This window comes from Pristiophorus japonicus, chromosome 4 (assembly GCF_044704955.1).
Source record: "Pristiophorus japonicus isolate sPriJap1 chromosome 4, sPriJap1.hap1, whole genome shotgun sequence".
In the NCBI taxonomy this organism is placed as follows: Eukaryota; Metazoa; Chordata; class Chondrichthyes; family Pristiophoridae; genus Pristiophorus; species Pristiophorus japonicus.
In genome coordinates, this window is record NC_091980.1 from 29340627 (window position 1) to 29358268 (window position 17642).

Sequence of the window (17642 nt, forward strand, 5' to 3'; positions counted from 1 at the left end):
TGGCTTCCTCCTCCCCCTCCCCCCCCCCCCCCGGCAGAATTCTCCGTGGCTGAAGCATTTTCACACAGGTAGGAAGATGGTTTATTTAATCTTTTCTTTGCTTATAAATTTTTATTCAGTTTGGATTTATTTGTATAATATTTGTATAAGTATAAATAAGGATTTATTATAGAATTTAATGACTTCCCTTCCCCCCCCCTCCCCCCCACCTCGTTCTGGACGCCTAATTTGTAACCTGCGCCTGATTTTTTAATGTGTAGAACAGGTTTTTCAGTTCTACAAAAATCTTCACTTGCTCCATTCTAAGTTAGTTTGGAGTACGTTTTCACTGTGGAAACTTTCAAATCAGGCGTCAGTGGCCGGACACGCCCCCTTTTGAAGAAAAAATTCTGTTCCAAAGTGGAATTGTTCTACCTGACTAGAACTGCAGAAAAAAAAAATAGGGAGAATTGCGATTTCTAAGGTAGTCCGTTCTCCACCAGTTGCTCCTAAAAATCAGGCGCAAATCATGTGGAAACTTGGGCCCTATGTTTCTATGCCTAAATAGCACCGCGCTCGAACTACCTCCATGGCAGTTCTGGTTCCACGTCTGTTGTGCATGAAGAGAGTGCAGCAATGCAAATTTAATTCAAATGAATGTCACAGGCCTTTGCAACCAGGTTTTCTCTACAACACTGGATAGAATTCAAGGGAAACTATCCCCCTAAAAACCTGGCGCTACTCATTCCTGAGCTGCTGTCAGTCTTAAGGGGGAGGCTGGTATTTGCTAATTTTCCCCTAAGCTTTTTTTTGGAGTACTTCAAGAGTTACGCCCATTTTTTGGGGGCCCAAGTACGGTAGAAAAAATGTTCTAAGTTTCCCTGTTGGATTTCTTCATTTTGGCGCAGCCTAACCTGTCCTTTAGTTTTGCGGGTGGAGCCCTGATCTCCGCCAAAAAGATCGGATTGCCACAGTAATTGAGGCTGGAAAGTGAAATATACAGTCAGCTTGCAACACACTAAAACACATTGCATCAATTTAAAAACACATTAAAACACATCGCATCAACTTCAAAACACATTAAAATATATTGCAGCAACTTACCTCCAATTATTAATGTTCCCCCACCAACCCCCCCCCCCCGATGCCGGTGCCAATCCCCGTCCCTATCCCAAGCCGAAGGAACTCCTGGTTTTCTTACCCTGCCCGCCCCGAGCTGGTGCAAACTCATGGGGAAACTTTTTTTTAAAAAACTTTGGCGAAAAAAAGCAGCCTGCTCCAAAAAAACGGCGCAAATCACTGGGGAAAATTGAGCCCCTTATTTTTGCCAGTGCTGGGCCTGCTTGCCCACCCGACCCTAGCCCCCAGTGCCTTGCCGGTGCCGGTCTCGCTCCCCCGCCCTTAGCCCTGACCGAAGGGCTTGCCGGTCTGCTTCCCTAGCCCGCCCTGAGCCCCTTGCCGGTCTAGCTCCAGCTCCCCCCGCACCCCAGTCCCGGGTGCCTTGCCAGTCCCACCACTAGCCCAGGCTGAATGACCTCCCTGTCCGCTCCCCCGCCCCATCCCAGGCCGAGTGGCTCCCACCCTCTCGGTCCCCACAACTAACTACACCCGAAAGGCTTCCCCCACCCCCCCACTCATTCTCTCTCGCCCACCCCCCCTCTCTCTCACCCCCTCCCCCACTCTCTCTCACCCCCACCCACCTCTCCCTCCCCCTCTCTCTTACCTCTCCTGCTGCTGCTGTCCGGGCATCTGCTGCACTTACCTGTGCCGATTTCCTAACCTGCGGCAATTTCTTTAACTTTCCAAAAGGTTTTTTCGCAAAGGCCACATAGGCTGGCCTAAGAAAAACTGGACTAACTCTCAGCTGGCCAAACTTGCCTAAATGGCCAGAATTGGCACGGGTGGCAGGTTATGCCCCCTTTGGCTGAAAAAAAAACTTACCTAAAAAAATCTTAACTAACTGAGTTATGCTGGTGCAAACTCATGGGGAAACTTTTTTTTAAAAAACTTTGGCGAAAAAAAGCAGCCTGCTCCAAAAAAACGGCGCAAATCACTGGGGAAAATTGAGCCCCTTATTTTTGACTTTTTGGACAAAAGCATAGATTTTCTGCTTCAGGACTTTTTGCAAAATGCTGTTAGTCTTTTACACTTACCGATGGAGGTCATGTTAAGTGCTCACCCCCGCCTCCCAACCAACCCCTTTTTGCAATATGGATTATTTGGATACAGTTTGGGGGGGAATACATCCACAAGCCTCCTTTGGAAATCTCAGCACTGCAGTGTTACATGGGACACAGTGGTGTGGTGTGCCCTCATTTCCAGGGACCACTTTCCATACATTGGAGCCTACTGTCAACAAGGGTAGGTCAATGACAAAGTCCTAACACCGCCATCAGTGTGCCAGTGCAGCCTTTTTTTCACCTGAAGAAGAGAGTATTTGAAGACTAAGATCTCACACTATGTACAGCAGTCACCTCAAACCACTGGAAAAGTACCACCAATGCTGTCTCCGCAAGATCCTGCAAATTCATTGGCAGGATAGGCACACCAATGTTTGTGTTCTCGCTCAGCATCGAAGCACTGACCACACTCGATCAGCTTCGATGGATGGGCCACATCGTTCGCATGCCCAATACGAGACTCCCAAAATTAGCGCTCTACTCAGAGCTCTGACATGGCAAGCGAGTCCCAGGCGGGCAGAGGAAATGCTTCAAGGACACTCTCAAAGCCTCCTTAAAAAAATGCAACATCCCTACCGACACCTGGGAATCCCTGACTCAAGACCGCTCAAAGTGGAGGAGAAGCATCCGGGAAGGTGCCGAACACGTCGAGTCTCTTCGCCGGGAGCACGCGGAAGCCCAGCACAAACAGCGGGAGGAACGCACGACAACCCAAGCACCCCACCCACCTGTCCCTTCAACCAATGTCTGCCCCACCTGTGACAAAGACTGTAGATCCCACATTGGACTCATCACTCACCTGAGAACTCATATTAGTGTGGGAGCAAGTCATCCTCGACTCCGAGAGACTGCCTAAGAAGAAGAAGAGAAGAAGGAACGCGGTCAGGAGAGAAAGATTGACCCTGTGATCCCAACTGCAACTCACCGTTCTCTAACTGATCTAAGTACGCATGACTTATGGAGAATAAAGTCAACCAAGGTTCCAGGGATTGTTACCCAGTAACCTCCGCTTGAAACGTGCCTATATGCATGCCTATGGAAGGCGAGATTGAGTTTGCTAGTGATACCTTCCATGGTTGAAAAGCCTCCTGGCACTTACTGTCAAGCTCACCCATGAAGACTGACTGCCTGGGTGAGGTACTGGAGCACGAGACTGGAGGGGGCTTGGAAAATTATACTCCAAGGATTCGCTGCCTTCAGGAAAGAAAGAAAAGAAAGACTTGCATTTATTTTGCACCTTTAATAACCACCGGACATCTCAAAGCACTTTACATCCAATGAAGTACTTTTGGAATGTAGTCACCGTTGTAATGTGGGAAATGCGGCAGCCAATTTGCGCACAGCAAACACCCACAAACAGCAATGTGATAATGACCAGATAATCTGTTTTTGTTATGTGGATTGAGGGATCAATATTGGCCAGGACGCCAGGGGTAACTACCTTGCTCTTCTTCGAAATAGTGCCATGGGATCTTTTACATCCACGTGAGCAAGAGATGGAGCCTCGGTTTAACGTCTCATCCGAAAGACGGCACCTCCGACAGTGCAGCACTCCCTCAGCACTGCATTGGAGTGTCAGCCTAGATTTACGTGCTCAAGACCCTGGAGTGGGTCTTGGATCCAGCACCTTCGACTCAGAGGTGACAGTGCTACCCACTGAGCCACAGCTGGCAAAGGAGAGAAAGTGAAATTGCGAAAGAAAATTGAAAGAAAAAATGAGAGGAAGAAATATGTTGATCACTCTTTGTGTGAAGAAGACTTTCATCATATCAGTCCTATGAGCAAAATCCTAAAAGGGCAAAGGGTGTTAAAAAGACAAGCCTGAAGGCTCTGTGCCTCAATGCGAGGAGTATTCGGAATAAGGTGGACGAATTAACTGCGCAGATAGCAGTTAACGGATATGATGTAATTGGCATCCTGGAGACATGGCTCCAGGGTGACCAAGGCTAGGAACTCAACATCCAAGGGTATTCAACATTTAGGAAGGATAAACAGAAAGGAAAAGGAGATGGGGTGGCGTTGCTGGTTAAAGAGGAAATTAATGCAATAGTAAGGAAGGACATTAGCTTGGATGATGTGGAAACCAAATGGTGGAGCTACGGAATACCAAACGGCAGAAAACACTAGTGGGAGTTGTGTACAGACCATCAAACAGTAGTAATGAGGATAGGTACAGCATCAAACAAGAAATTAGGGATGCGTGCAATAAAGGTACAGCAGTTATCATGGGCAACTTTAATCTACATATTGACTGCACTAACCAAACTGGTAGCCATGCGGTGGAGGAGGATTTCCTGGAGTGTATTAGGGATGGTTTTCTAGACCAATATGTCGAGGAACTAACTAGAGGGCTGGCCATCCTAGACTGGGTGATGTGTAATGAGAAAGGACTAATTAACAATCTTGTTGAGCGAGGCCCCTTGGAAGAGTGACCATAATATGGTAGAATTCTTTATTAAGATGGAGAGTGACACAGTTAATTCAGAGGCTAGGGTCCTAAACTTGGGGAAAGATAACTTCGATGGTATGAGATGTGAATTGGCTAGAATAGACTGGCGAGTGATACTTAAAGGGTTGACTGTGGATAGGCAATGGTAAACATTTAAAGATCACATGGATGAACTTCAACAAATGTACATCCCTGTCTGGAGTAAAAATAAAACGGGGAAGGTGGCTCAACTGTGGCTAACAAGGGAAATTAAGGATAGTGTTAAATCCAAGGAAGAGGCATATAAATTGGCCAGAAAAAGCAGCAAACCTGAGGACTGGGAGAATTTTGCAATACAACAGAGGAGGACAAAGGGTTTAATTAGGAGGAGGAAAATAGAGTATGAGAGGAAGCTTGCTGGGAACATAAAAACTGACTGCAAAAGCTTCTATAGATATGTGAAGAGAAAAAGATTAGTGAAAACAAACGTAGGTCCCTTGCAGTCAGATACAGGTGAATTTATAATGGGGTACAAAGAAATGGCGGACCGGTTAAACAAATAATTTGGTTCTGTTTTCAGGAAGGAAGACACAAATAACCTTCCAGAAATACTAGGGGACCGAGGGTCTAGTGAGAAGGAGGAACTGAAGGATATCCTTCTAAAATGGGAAATTGTGTTAGGGAAATTGATGGGCTTGAAGGCCGATAAATCCCCGGGGCCTGATAATCTGCATCCCAGAGTACTTAAGGAAGTGGCCCTAGAAATAGTGGATGCATTGGTGATCATTTTCCAACAGTCAATCGACTCTGGATCAGTTCCTATGGACTGGAGGGTAGCTAATGGAGCAGCACTATTTAAAAAAGGAGGGAGAGAGAAAACGGCTAATTATAGACCGGCTAGCCTGACATCAGTCGTGGGGAAAATGTTGGAATCAATTATTAAAGATGAAATAGCAGCCCATTTGGAAAGCAGTGACAGGATCGGTCCAAGTCAGCACGGATTTATGAAAGGGAAATCATGTTTGACAAATCTTCTGGAATCTTTTTGAGGATGTAACTGGTAGTCTGGACAAGGGAGAACTAGTGGCTGTGGTGTATTTGGAATTTCAAAAGGCTTTTGACAAGGTCCCACACAAGAGATTGGTGTGCAAAATCAAAGCACATGGTATTGGGGGTAATATACTGACGTGGATCGAGAACTGGTTGGCTGACAGGAAGCAGAGAGTCGGGATAAATGGGTCCTTTTCAGAATGGCAGGCAGTGACTAGTGGGGTGCCGCAGGGCTTAGTGCTGGTACCACAACTCTTTATAATATACATTAATGATTTAGATGAAGGAATTGAGTGTAATATCTATAAGTTTGCAGATGACACTAAGCTGGGTGGCGGTGTGAGCTGTGAGGAGGACGCTAAGAGCCTGCAGGATGACTTGGACAGGTTAGGTGAGTGGGCAAATGCATGGCAGATGCAGTATAATGTGGATAAATGTGAGGTTATCCACTTTGGGGGCAAAAACTCAAAGACAGAATATTATCTGAATGGCGGCAGATTAGGAAAGGGGGAGGTGCAACGAGACCTGGGTGTCATGCTTCATCAGTCATTGAAAGTTGACATGCAGGTACAGCAGGCAGTGAAGAAGGCAAATGGTATGTTGGCCTTTATAGCTATGGGATTTGAGTATAGGAGCAGGGAGATATTACTGCAGTTGTACAGGACCTTGTGAGGCCTCACCTGGAATATTGTGTTCAGTTTTGGTCTCCTAACCTGAGGAAGGACGTTCTTGCCATTGAGGGAGTGTAGCGAAGGTTCACCAGACTGATTCCTGGGATGGCGGGACTGACATATGAGGAGAGACTGGATCAACTGGGTCTTTATGCACTGGAGTTTAGAAGGATGAGAGGGGATCGCATAGAATCTTAAGATTCTGATGGGACTGGACAGGTTAGATGTGGGAAGAATGTTCCCGATGATGGGGAAGTCCAGAACCAAGGGACACAGTCTAAGGATAAGGGGTAGGCTATTTAGGACTGAGATGAGGAGAAACTTCTTCACTCAGAGTTGTTAAACTGTGGAATTCCCTACCGCAGAGAGTTGTTGATGCCAGTTCATTGGATTTATTCAAGAGGGAGTTAGATATGGCCCTTACGGCTAAAGGGATCAAGGGGTATGGAGAGAAAGCGGGAAAAGGATACTGAGGGAATGATCAGCCATGATCTTATTGAATGATGGTGCAGGCTCAAAGGGCCGATTGGCCTACTCCTGCACCTATTTTCTATGTTTCTATGTTTCTATGATTGCCTTTATCGAATTTGATGCTGTGTTCGCTAGTCGATGCATTGCTTGATGCCCTGGAGAGGCGTTGAGAATTATTCAGGACATAAGAACATAAGAACATAAGAAATAGGAGCAGGAGTAGGCCATTTGACCCCTCAAGCCTGGTCCGCCATTCAATAAGATCATGACTGATCTGATCATGGACTCAGTTCCATGTCCCTGCCCGCTCCCCATAACCCTTTATTCCTTTATCGCTCAAAAATCTGTCTATCTCCACCTTAAATATATTCAATGACCCAGCCTCTACAGCTCTGTGGGGCAGAGAATTCCACAGATTTACAACCCTTTGAGAAAAGAAATTCCTCCTCTTCTCAGTTTTAAGTGGGCAGCCCCTTATTCTGAGACTATGCCCACTAGTTTTAGTTTCCCCTATGACTCAAAATATCCTCTCTGCATCCACCTTGTTGAGCCCTTTCATTATCTTATATGTTTCGATAAGATCATCGCTCATTCTTCTGAACACCAATGAGTATAGGCCCAACTTACTCAACCTATCTTCATACGTCAACCCTAGAAATAGTGGATGCATTGGTGGTCATTTTCCAACATTCTATAGACTCTGGCTCAGTTCCTTTAGATTGGAGGGTAGCTCATGTAACCCCACTTTTTAAAAAAGGAGGGTGAGAAAACATGGAATTATAGACCGGTTAGCCTGACATCGGTAGTGGGGAAAATGTTGGAATCAATTATTAAAGATGTAATAGCAGCGCATTTGGAAAGCAGTGACAGGATCGGTCCAAGTCAGCATGGATTTATGAAAGGGAAATCATGCTTGACAAATCATCTAGAATTTTTTGAGGATGTAACGAGTAGAGTGGACAAGGAAGAACCAGTGGATGTGGTGTATTTGGACTTTCAACAGGCTTTTGACAAGGTCCCACACAAGAGATTAGTGTGCAAAATTAAAGCACATGTTATTGGGGGTAATGTATTGACGTGGATAGAGAACTGGTTGGCAGACAGGAAGCAAAGAATAGGAATAAACAGGTCCTTTTCAGAATGGCAGGCAGTGATTAGTGGGATATCACAAGGTTCAGTGGTGGGACCCCAGCTATTTACAATATACATTAATGATTTGGACAAAGCAATTGAATGTAATGTCTCCACGTTTGCTATGACACTAAGCTGGGTGGCAGTGTGAGCTGTGAGGAGGATGCTAAGAGGCTGCAGGGTGACTTGGACAGGTTAGGTGAGTGGGCAAATGCATGGCAGATGAAGTATAATGTGGATAAATGTGAGGTTTTCCACTTTGGTGGTCAAAACAGGAAGGCAGAATATTATCTGAATGGTGACAGATTAGGAAAAAGGGAGCTGCAACAAGACCTGGGTGTCATGGTACATCAGTCATTGAAAGTTGGCATGCAGGTACAGCAGGCGGTGAAGAAGGCAAATGGCATGTTGGCATTCATAGCGAGGGGATTTGAGTATAGAAGCAGGGAGGTCTTACTGCAGTTTTACAGGGCCTTGATGAGGCCTCACCTTATTGTGTACAGTTTTGGTCTCCGAATCTGAGGAAGGACATTCTTGCTACTGAGGGAGTGCAGCGAAGGTTTACCAGACTGATTCCCGGGATGGCAGGACTGACATATGAAGAAAGACTGGATCAACTAGGCTTATAATCACTGGAATTTAGAAGAATGAGAGGGGATCTCATAGAAACATATAAAATTCTGATGGGATTGGACAAGTTAGATGCAGGAAGAATGTTTACAATATTGGGGAAGTCCAGAACCAGGGGTCACAGTCTAAGGGTAAGGGGTAAGCCATTTAGGACTGAGATGAGGAGAAACTTCTTCACTCAGAGAATTGTGAACCTGTGGAATTCTCTACCAGAGAAAGTTGTTGAGGCCAGTTCGTTAGATATATTCAAAAGGGAGTTAGAGGTGGCCCTTACGGCTCAAGGGATCAAGTGGTATGGAAAGAAAGCAGGAATGGGGTACTAAAGTTGCAAAAATGATCAGCCATGATCATATTGAATGGCGGTACAGGCTCGAAGGGCCAAATGGTCTACTCCTGCACCTATTTTCTATGTTTCTATGTTTCTAACCCCCCCTCATCTCCGGAATCAACCGAGTGAACCTTCTCTGAACAGCCTCCAATGGAAGTATATCCTTCCTTAAATATGGAGACCAAAACTGGACGGAGGCTGGAAGTAGGCCACAGCCCCAGACATTTTGCAGGCTCTGGCGGGAAGTCGCTGAAATAGTGTCAGCGAGTGATAGTGCCCAGGACAGCGACCCAATGTCGCAAGAAGTGGAATGACATCATGCGGGTGGTGAGGGTATCTTTAACATTAACCTGAGCATGCCATGCTCTGAGCTAAGTGTGCTGTCTCTCCTCAATGTAATGTGTCTGACCCTATGCTATACGTGTTTTAGGCCAGATGAAACGTTAGCATTTGCAGCCTCACCCACTCTAAGGGCCTGCATGCGCTGTTAACTTTCCTACTCCATTGTGAGACCCACCCCTCATCTTGTTACCTCCTCAATCTTCTTATGCGTCTGGAAGACGCTATCCTTACCATTACTGTTAGGTCCTCACCCCCTCATTCAAGCATTTCCACAAGTACTCACAGCTAATGGAAGTTACACTGTACAGCAAAATTCTAAACGGACAAAGGGTGTTAAAAAAACAAGCCTGAAGGCTTTGTGTCTTAATGCAAGGAGTATCCGCAATAAGGTGGATGAATTAATTGTGCAAATAGATGTTAACAAATATGATGTGATTGGGATTACGGAGATGTGGCTCCAGGATGATCAGGGCTGGGAACTCAACATTCAGGGGTATTCAACATTCAGGAAGGATAGAATAAAAGGAAAAGGAGGTGGGGTAGCATTGCTGGTTAAAGAGGAGATTAATGCAATAGTTAGGAAAGACATTAGCTTGGATGATGTGGAATCTATATGGGTAGAGCTGCAGAACACCAAAAGGCAAAAAACGTTAGTAGGAGTTGTGTACAGACCTCCAAACAGTAATAGGGATGTTGGGGAGGGCATCAAACAGGAAATTAGGGGTGCATGCAATAAAGGTGTAGCAGTTATAATGGGTGACTTTAATATGCACATAGATTGGGCTAGCCAAACTGGAAGCAATACGGTGGAGGAGGATTTCCTGGAGTGCATAAGGGATGGTTTTCTAGACCAATATGTTGAGGAACCAACTAGGGGGGAGGCCATCTTAGACTGGGTGTTGTGTAATGAGAGAGGATTAATTAGCAATCTCATTGTGCGAGGCCCCTTGGGGAAGAGTGACCATAATATGGTGGAATTCTGCATTAGGATGGAGAATGAAACAGTAAATTCAGAGACCATGGTCCAGAACTTAAAGAAGGGTAACTTTGAAGGTATGAGGCGTGAATTGGCTAGGATAGATTGGCGAATGATACTTAGGGGGTTGACTGTGGATGGGCAATGGCAGACATTTAGAGACCGCATGGATGAATTCCTGTCTGGCGTAAAAATAAAAAAGGGAAGGTGGCTCAACCGTGGCTATCTAGGGAAATCAGGGATAGTATTAAAGCCAAGGAAGTGGCATACAAATTGGCCAGAAATAGCAGCGAACCTGGGGACTGGGAGAAATTTAGAACTCAGCAGAGGAGGACAAAGGGTTTGATTAGGGCAGGGAAAATGGAGTACGAGAAGAAGCTTGCAGGGAACATTAAGGCGGATTGCAAAAGTTTCTATAGGTATGTAAAGAGAAAAAGGTTAGTAAAGACAAACGTAGGTCCCCTGCAGTCAGAATCAGGGGAAGTCATAACGGGGAACAAAGAAATGGCAGACCAATTGAACAAGTACTTTGGTTCGGTATTCACTAAGGAGGATACAAACAACCTCCCGGATATAAAAGGGGTCAGAGGGTCTAGTAAGGAGGGGGAACTGAGGGAAATCTTTATTAGTCGGGAAATTGTGTTGGGGAAATTGATGGGATTGAAGGCCGATAAATCCCCAGGGCCTGATGGACTGCATCCCAGAGTACTTAAGGAGGTGGCCTTGGAAATAGCGGATGCATTGACAGTCATTTTCCAACATTCCATTGACTCTGGATCAGTTCCTATCGAGTGGAGGGTAGCCAATGTAACCCCACTTTTTAAAAAAGGAGGGAGAGAGAAAACAGGGAATTATAGACCGGTCAGCCTGACCTCAGTAGTGGGTAAAATGATGGAATCAATTATTAAAGATGTCATAGCATTGCATCTGGAAAATGGTGACATGATAGGTCCAAGTCAGCATGGATTTGTGAAAGGGAAATCATGCTTGACAAATCTTCTGGAATTTTTTGAGGATGTTTCCAGTAAAGTGGACAAAGGAGAACCAGTTGATGTGGCATATTTGGACTTTCAGAAGGCTTTCGACAAGGTCCCACACAAGAGATTAATGTGCAAAGTTAAAGCACATGGGATTGGGGGTAGTGTGCTGACGTGGATTGAGAACTGGTTGTCAGACAGGAAGCAAAGAGTAGGAGTAAACGGGTACTTTTCAGAATGGCAGGCAGTGACTAGTGGGGTGCCGCAAGGTTCTGTGCTGGGGCCCCAGCTGTTTACATTGTACATTAATGATTTAGACGAGGGGATTAAATGCAGTATTTCCAAATTTGCGGATGACACTAAGTTGGGTGGCAGTGTGAGCTGCGAGGAGGATGCTATTAGGCTGCAGAGTGACTTGGATAGGTTAGGTGAGTGGGCAAATGCATGGCAGATGAAGTATAATGTGGATAAATGTGAGGTTATCCACTTTGGTGGTAAAAACAGAGAGACAGACTATTATCTGAATGGTGACAGATTAGGAAAAGGGAAGGTGCAACGAGACCTGGGTGTCATGGTACATCAGTCATTGAAGGTTAGCATGCAGGTACAGCAGGCGGTTAAGAAAGAAAATGGCATGTTGACCTTCATAGCGAGGGGATTTGAATACAGGGGCAGGGAGGTGTTGCTACAGTTGTACAGGGCCTTGGTGAGGCCACACCTGGAGTATTGTGTACAGTTTTGGTCTCCTAACTTGAGGAAGGACATTCTTGCTATTGAGGGAGTGCAGCGAAGATTCACCAGACTGATTCCCGGGATGGCGGGACTGACCTATCAAGAAAGACTGGATCAACTGGGCTTGTATTCACTGGAGTTCAGAAGAATGAGAGGGGATCTCATGGAAACGTTTAAAATTCTGACGGGTTTAGACAGGTTATATGCAGGAAGAATGTTCCCAATGTTGGGGAAGTCCAGAACCAGGGGTCACAGTCTGAGGATAAGGGGTAAGCCATTTAGGACCGAGATGAGGTGAAACTTCTTCACCCAGAGAGTGGTGAACCTGTGGAATTCTCTACCACAGAAAGTAGTTGAGGCCAATTCACTAAATATATTCAAAAGGGAGTTAGATGAAGTCCTTTCTACTCGGGGGATCAAGGGTTATGGCGAGAAAGCAGGAATGGGGTACTGAAGTTTCATGTTCAGCCATGAACTCATTGAATGGTGGTGCAGGCTAGAAGGGCTGAATGGCCTGCTCCTGCACCTATTTTCTATGTTTCTATGTTTCTATGACCTTGAAAGACTCTCAAGCACTAAAATGTTCTGAACTATGTATGGTACTTCGAACAGATGGATAGAAGGGCACTAATTCTGACATTTTCTTTAATCCTGCAGACCAAGTGTGCACACAATAGAAGAGACCAGATGCAGACCGGAAGAGAGGACTCTGATCTGCAACCCCTAACTGCGGTGGAGGAACGTGTGTTAGCCCTGATGGTGGCGGTGCGCGAGGCTGAACCATCTCAGGACAGTGACGTTGTGTTGAGTTCCTTTGCAGCTGCTAGAAGGCGACTTAGCCCTGACACCACAATCCTTCAGCTCTTTCCAGGAGACTGGCATATACAAACGCCTTTTCCAGTCCTGGCCCCCTCCCCTGCAGGTAATCACTCATCTCTGGCTTTGTGCTTTCAGATGATGACTCAGACAGCCAGAAGCCTGCACCTCAGCCTTTCACTGCGGGTGATGGTGGAGAGGATGAGGAGGCGGAGGACACCTCTCTGTACATGTCAGAAGATCTAGCAGCCTCAAAGAGCGGTGCCAGCAGCTTTTTTGCAGAAGGCGAGGTCGGGGAGATGGAGGTGGGTGAAGCTCCGGGACCCAGTGGCCTGCAGCAATGCCACGGGGAAGGGAGAACAGAGGGCCAGCTCCCCGGAGGGTGAGAGCGCACCTGAGTGATGCTCAGCAGCACTCTGATAAGCCCGAATTAGAGGATGACACCAGGCAGTCATTGCAGATGCACAGCAATCCGTTGAGTGCATTGGCAAGGGTGCCCGAGAGTCTCGATGCACTAGCTGTGAGGATGGAGGAGTCCACCTCAAATTGTCGCACATGGTTCTCAGCAGCCCATGGAACCCAACCTTGCTGGATACCAACGGATGTTGGATGCGACAAGTGACCATGGTGCCCCAGCCATGGTGGCATGGGCTATGGCTAATGGGGTAGTAGCCATTGAGCATCAGGCTGATGCTATTGTAGACCTACATGCTGTCATGCCGTCAGTGCATGGTGGCATCAATCAGCTGCGTGGTGTGCTGTAGTCGCAGTCTGCCCTGATGCACAGCCAACTTGAATCCACGCAGGCACTGACCGCTGCCATCATGTCGGGGCCCCATCAGTTCAACGGGGACCTAACATTGCCGATGCTGGGGCTCTGCCCCTGGAGGAACAGCAGCGTGTCGGGCCTGTTGGAACGTGATGTCCTCTCTCAGGACGACATTATTCTGCCCTTGCTCCTGCCGCTGTCTGCAACCCATCCACCACAGAGTACCGCCTCCCATGCTGAGGTGATGCAGTCCGCAGCCGTGCCCACCATTATTCTTTGCAGTGGATGATGGCGCCCTTTTGTGCTTCTTTACAGCACACTATGCAACGTTATTTTGAATTGTCATATTGTTGTGTTGCAATTTATATACAAGGAGGCTTGGAGGGTGGGGTGTGATGTCTTCAGGTGAATAGGCTGGCCATTCGACACATCTTATGTGATTCACTGGTATTGATGTGCGATGAATCTCTGAAAAGCATTCCTTGCAGCGGCAACAGTGTCAGGCTGCCTCTTCCGAGGCTGAAGCTCCTTGTCTTCCCCCTCATCGTCGCCATCCTCCTGAGGTGCAGCGAGCATCCCTGCTGGCAATGGCTGGCCCCTCATGATGGCTAGGTTGTGTAGCATGCAGCACACAACGGTGAACATGGACAATCAAACAGGGCTGTGCTGAAAGGTCCCTCCAGAGCTGCCAAGGCAGCGGAAATGCAGCTTTAGTACCCTGATAGTTTGCTCTATAATGATCCTGGTTGCGATATGGCTGGTGTTGTAGCGCTGCTCGGCAGGTGTGGTGGGATTGCGGAGGGAAGTCATCAGCCAGGCGGCGAGACCATATCCTTTGTCGTCAATGAGCCAGCCATGCCCTGGACATGTTGAACTTTATGTCGTCTATTTGTCGGCTGTAGAGAGCGTCAGTCGAATGCAGCAATGTACTGCAAACCACGAGACGTTACATATAGCGCCTACAGGGGCCTGGAAGCACCTGGTAGCATAGAAGTTCAATGGTACTGTCACTTTCACTGCCACTGACAGCGAGGTCCTGGTGCCGATGTCAGCTGCCAGGTATGTCTGCAGGAGGTGGCATAGCTCGGTGACCACCTCCTTGTGGAACCGCAGGCTCCTTATACACTGCTCCTTGGACATATCAAGGTAAAGTAATGTGCACGGTAAACCCTGCATGTGTACAGGCCCCTGCCCCACTGGCCATAACCTTTGTGCAGTCGGCGCCTTTGATGTCTTCACTGCAGGACGACGTGGGGTGCCATCACTGCCCCCATTAAGTTGCAGAAGGTAACACCGAAATGCTAGTCGCCAATGTATCTGACCTGAAAGCTACCAATGTTTGCGAAATGCTGAGTAGTCGCAGCACGCCAATACCCCTGCACTCTGCGAGGAGGGCACGCAGCACTAACCGCAACCTCTGTGGCCCGGCTGCACCTTCCTTTAAATACTGCCTCAGAATCTTTATCTCGACTTGTGAATGGCAACTTTTTGTGCCATGTTCCCGGCCAGCCGGTAAGTGGACTACATAAAGCCGGAAAAGGTGAATTTGGCGAGACCAGGCTCCAAGGAGGCGTTGCACGCATACTGACATCGGGATTTCCATGGCAGTAGTCGGCAAGGCGGCAATTCTTTGCGCCCTTGAAAAAGCAGAACCGAATTTCCCATCAGATGGCACCACTGCCTAACGCCACACCCAGCCATTTACGTCGCATTACCACCTCTCCCGGGCAGGATCAGCTGCCGGTAGCAATCGAATCTCAACCTCTTATAACACTCCGGTGAAGCACCCTGCGATGTTTTACTATGTTAAAGGTGCTATATAAATACAAGTTGTTGTTGTTGTTGTTGCAGACCTTCTCTGTATGGCCTCTAATGTTTGAATGTCTGTCTAGTTTTTTGGCAACCCGAATTCGATGTGAGAATCAATTGGCAGAGAAATTTGGTCACGCCTCATTTGGGGCGGTACCAGGCGGAACGGTAATTTTATCACCGAGAGAAAGTTTGCGCCCTCCACCCAGAAATTCGTCAGAATCGGGCTGACAGAGGCGCAAAATCAATCGTTGCACACCAGAGCTGGGGGGGTGGGGATGATAACGAAAGTTTGGTCGGTACATTTAGCGGAACCAATGCGCATGCGCCAAACTTCTAATCAGATCCTGGGAACAGCCGAATCTTAAAGGCGTGGCAAGATAAGTTAGTGCATGAGCAGCTCCAGCTCCACAGCATCTTCAGAGCCTGAAAATGGAGGAGCAAGCAGGGCGCCAGCTATGTGTCTGCTTCTCACCCACCACCTGGAGGCAGTGGAGAGTTGCTGGAATTCCCGCCAGCCTGGAGGGGGATGAAGGTCACCGCCTAGGGTTTTGACGAGGCTGTAGAGGGAGGTGGCATAGCACATTCCAGCCCAGAACATGGTGGCCACAACAACGCAATGTCGCAATAAATTCAACAACCTTACTAGCACGAAATATAAAAAGCAGATAGCAAGAGTTTCTACAGGTATATAAAAAGGAAGATAGTGGCTAAAGTAAATGTTGGTCCCTTAGAGGATGAGACCTGGGGAATTAGTAATGGGGAACATGGAGATGGCAGAAACTCTGACAAATATTTTGTATCAGTCTTTACGGTAGAAGACACAAAAAATATCCCAACAGTGGATAGTCAAGGGGCTATAGGGGGTGAGGAACTTAATCACAATCATTAAGGAGGTGGTACTCAGTAAGATAACAGGACTAAAGGCAGATGAATCCCCTGGACCTGATGGCTTGAATTCTGGGGTTTTAAGAGAAGTAGCGGCAGGGATTGTGGATGCATTGGTTGTAATTTACCAAAATTCCCTGGATTCTGGGGGGGTCGCAGCAGATTGGAAAACTGCAAATATAATGCCCCTATTTAAAAAAGGAGGTAGACAAAAAGCAGGAAACTATAGACCAGTTAGCCTAACATCTGTGGTTGGGAAAATGTTGGAGTTCATTATTAAAGAAGCAGTAGCAGAACATTTGGAAAAGCATAATTCAGTCAGCGAGAGTCAGAATGGATTTAGGAAAGGGAAGTCATGTTTGACAAATTTGCTGGAATTCTTTGAGGATGTAACAAACAGGGTGGATAAAGGGGAACCAGTGGATGTGGTGTATTTGGACTTCCAGAAGGCATTTGACAAGGTGCCACATAAAAGGTTACTGCACAAGATAAAAGTTCACAGGGTTGGTGGTAATATATTAACATGGATAGAGGATTGGCTAACTAACAGCAAACAGAGAATTGGGATAAATGGTTCATTCTCAGGTTAGCAATCAGTAACTAGTGGGGTGCCGCAGAGATCAGTGCTGTGACCCCAACTATTTACAATCTATATTAACGACTTGGATGAAGGGACCGAGTGTAGCGTAGCCAAGTTTGCTGACGCTACAAAGATGGGAGGAAAAGCAATGTGTGAGGAGGACACAAAAAACCTGAAAAAGGACATAGACAGGCTAAGTGAGTGGGCAACAATTTGGCAGATGGAGTATAATGTTGGAAAGTGTGAGGTTATGCACTTTGACAGAAAAAATTGAAGAGCAAGTTATTATTTGAATGGAGAAAAATTGCAAAGTGCTGCAGTGGAACGGGACCTGGGGGTCCTGGTGCATGAAACACAATAGATTAGTATGCAGGTACAGCAAGTGATCAGGAAGGCCAATGGAATCTTGGCCTTTATTGCAAAGGGGATGGAGTATAAAAGCTGGGAAGTCTTGCCACAGTTATACAGGTATTGGTGAGGCCACACCTGGAATACTGCGTACAGTTTTGGTTTCCATATTTACGAAAGGATATACTTGCTTTGGAGGAAGTTCAGAGAAGGTTCACTAGGTTGATTCCGGAGATGAGGGGGTTGACTTATGAGGAAAGGTTGAGTTGGTTAGGCCTCTACTCATTGGAATGAAGGTGATTTTATCGAAACGTATAAGATTATGAGGGGGCTTGACAAGTGTAAGCATCGAATCCTCAAGGATTTATTGGACATTATCTGGACATTGTGTTTTAATCTCCAAGGATTCGTTGGACATATTTTTCTCACCGCAGATAAAAGCTGGAAGCTGTTTATGGGAGGGGCCCAGGTATTTCTCCACATTGGACTTAGAATGATGGGGCGGGGATCTGGGAAGACAATTACCAAGAGAAGGCA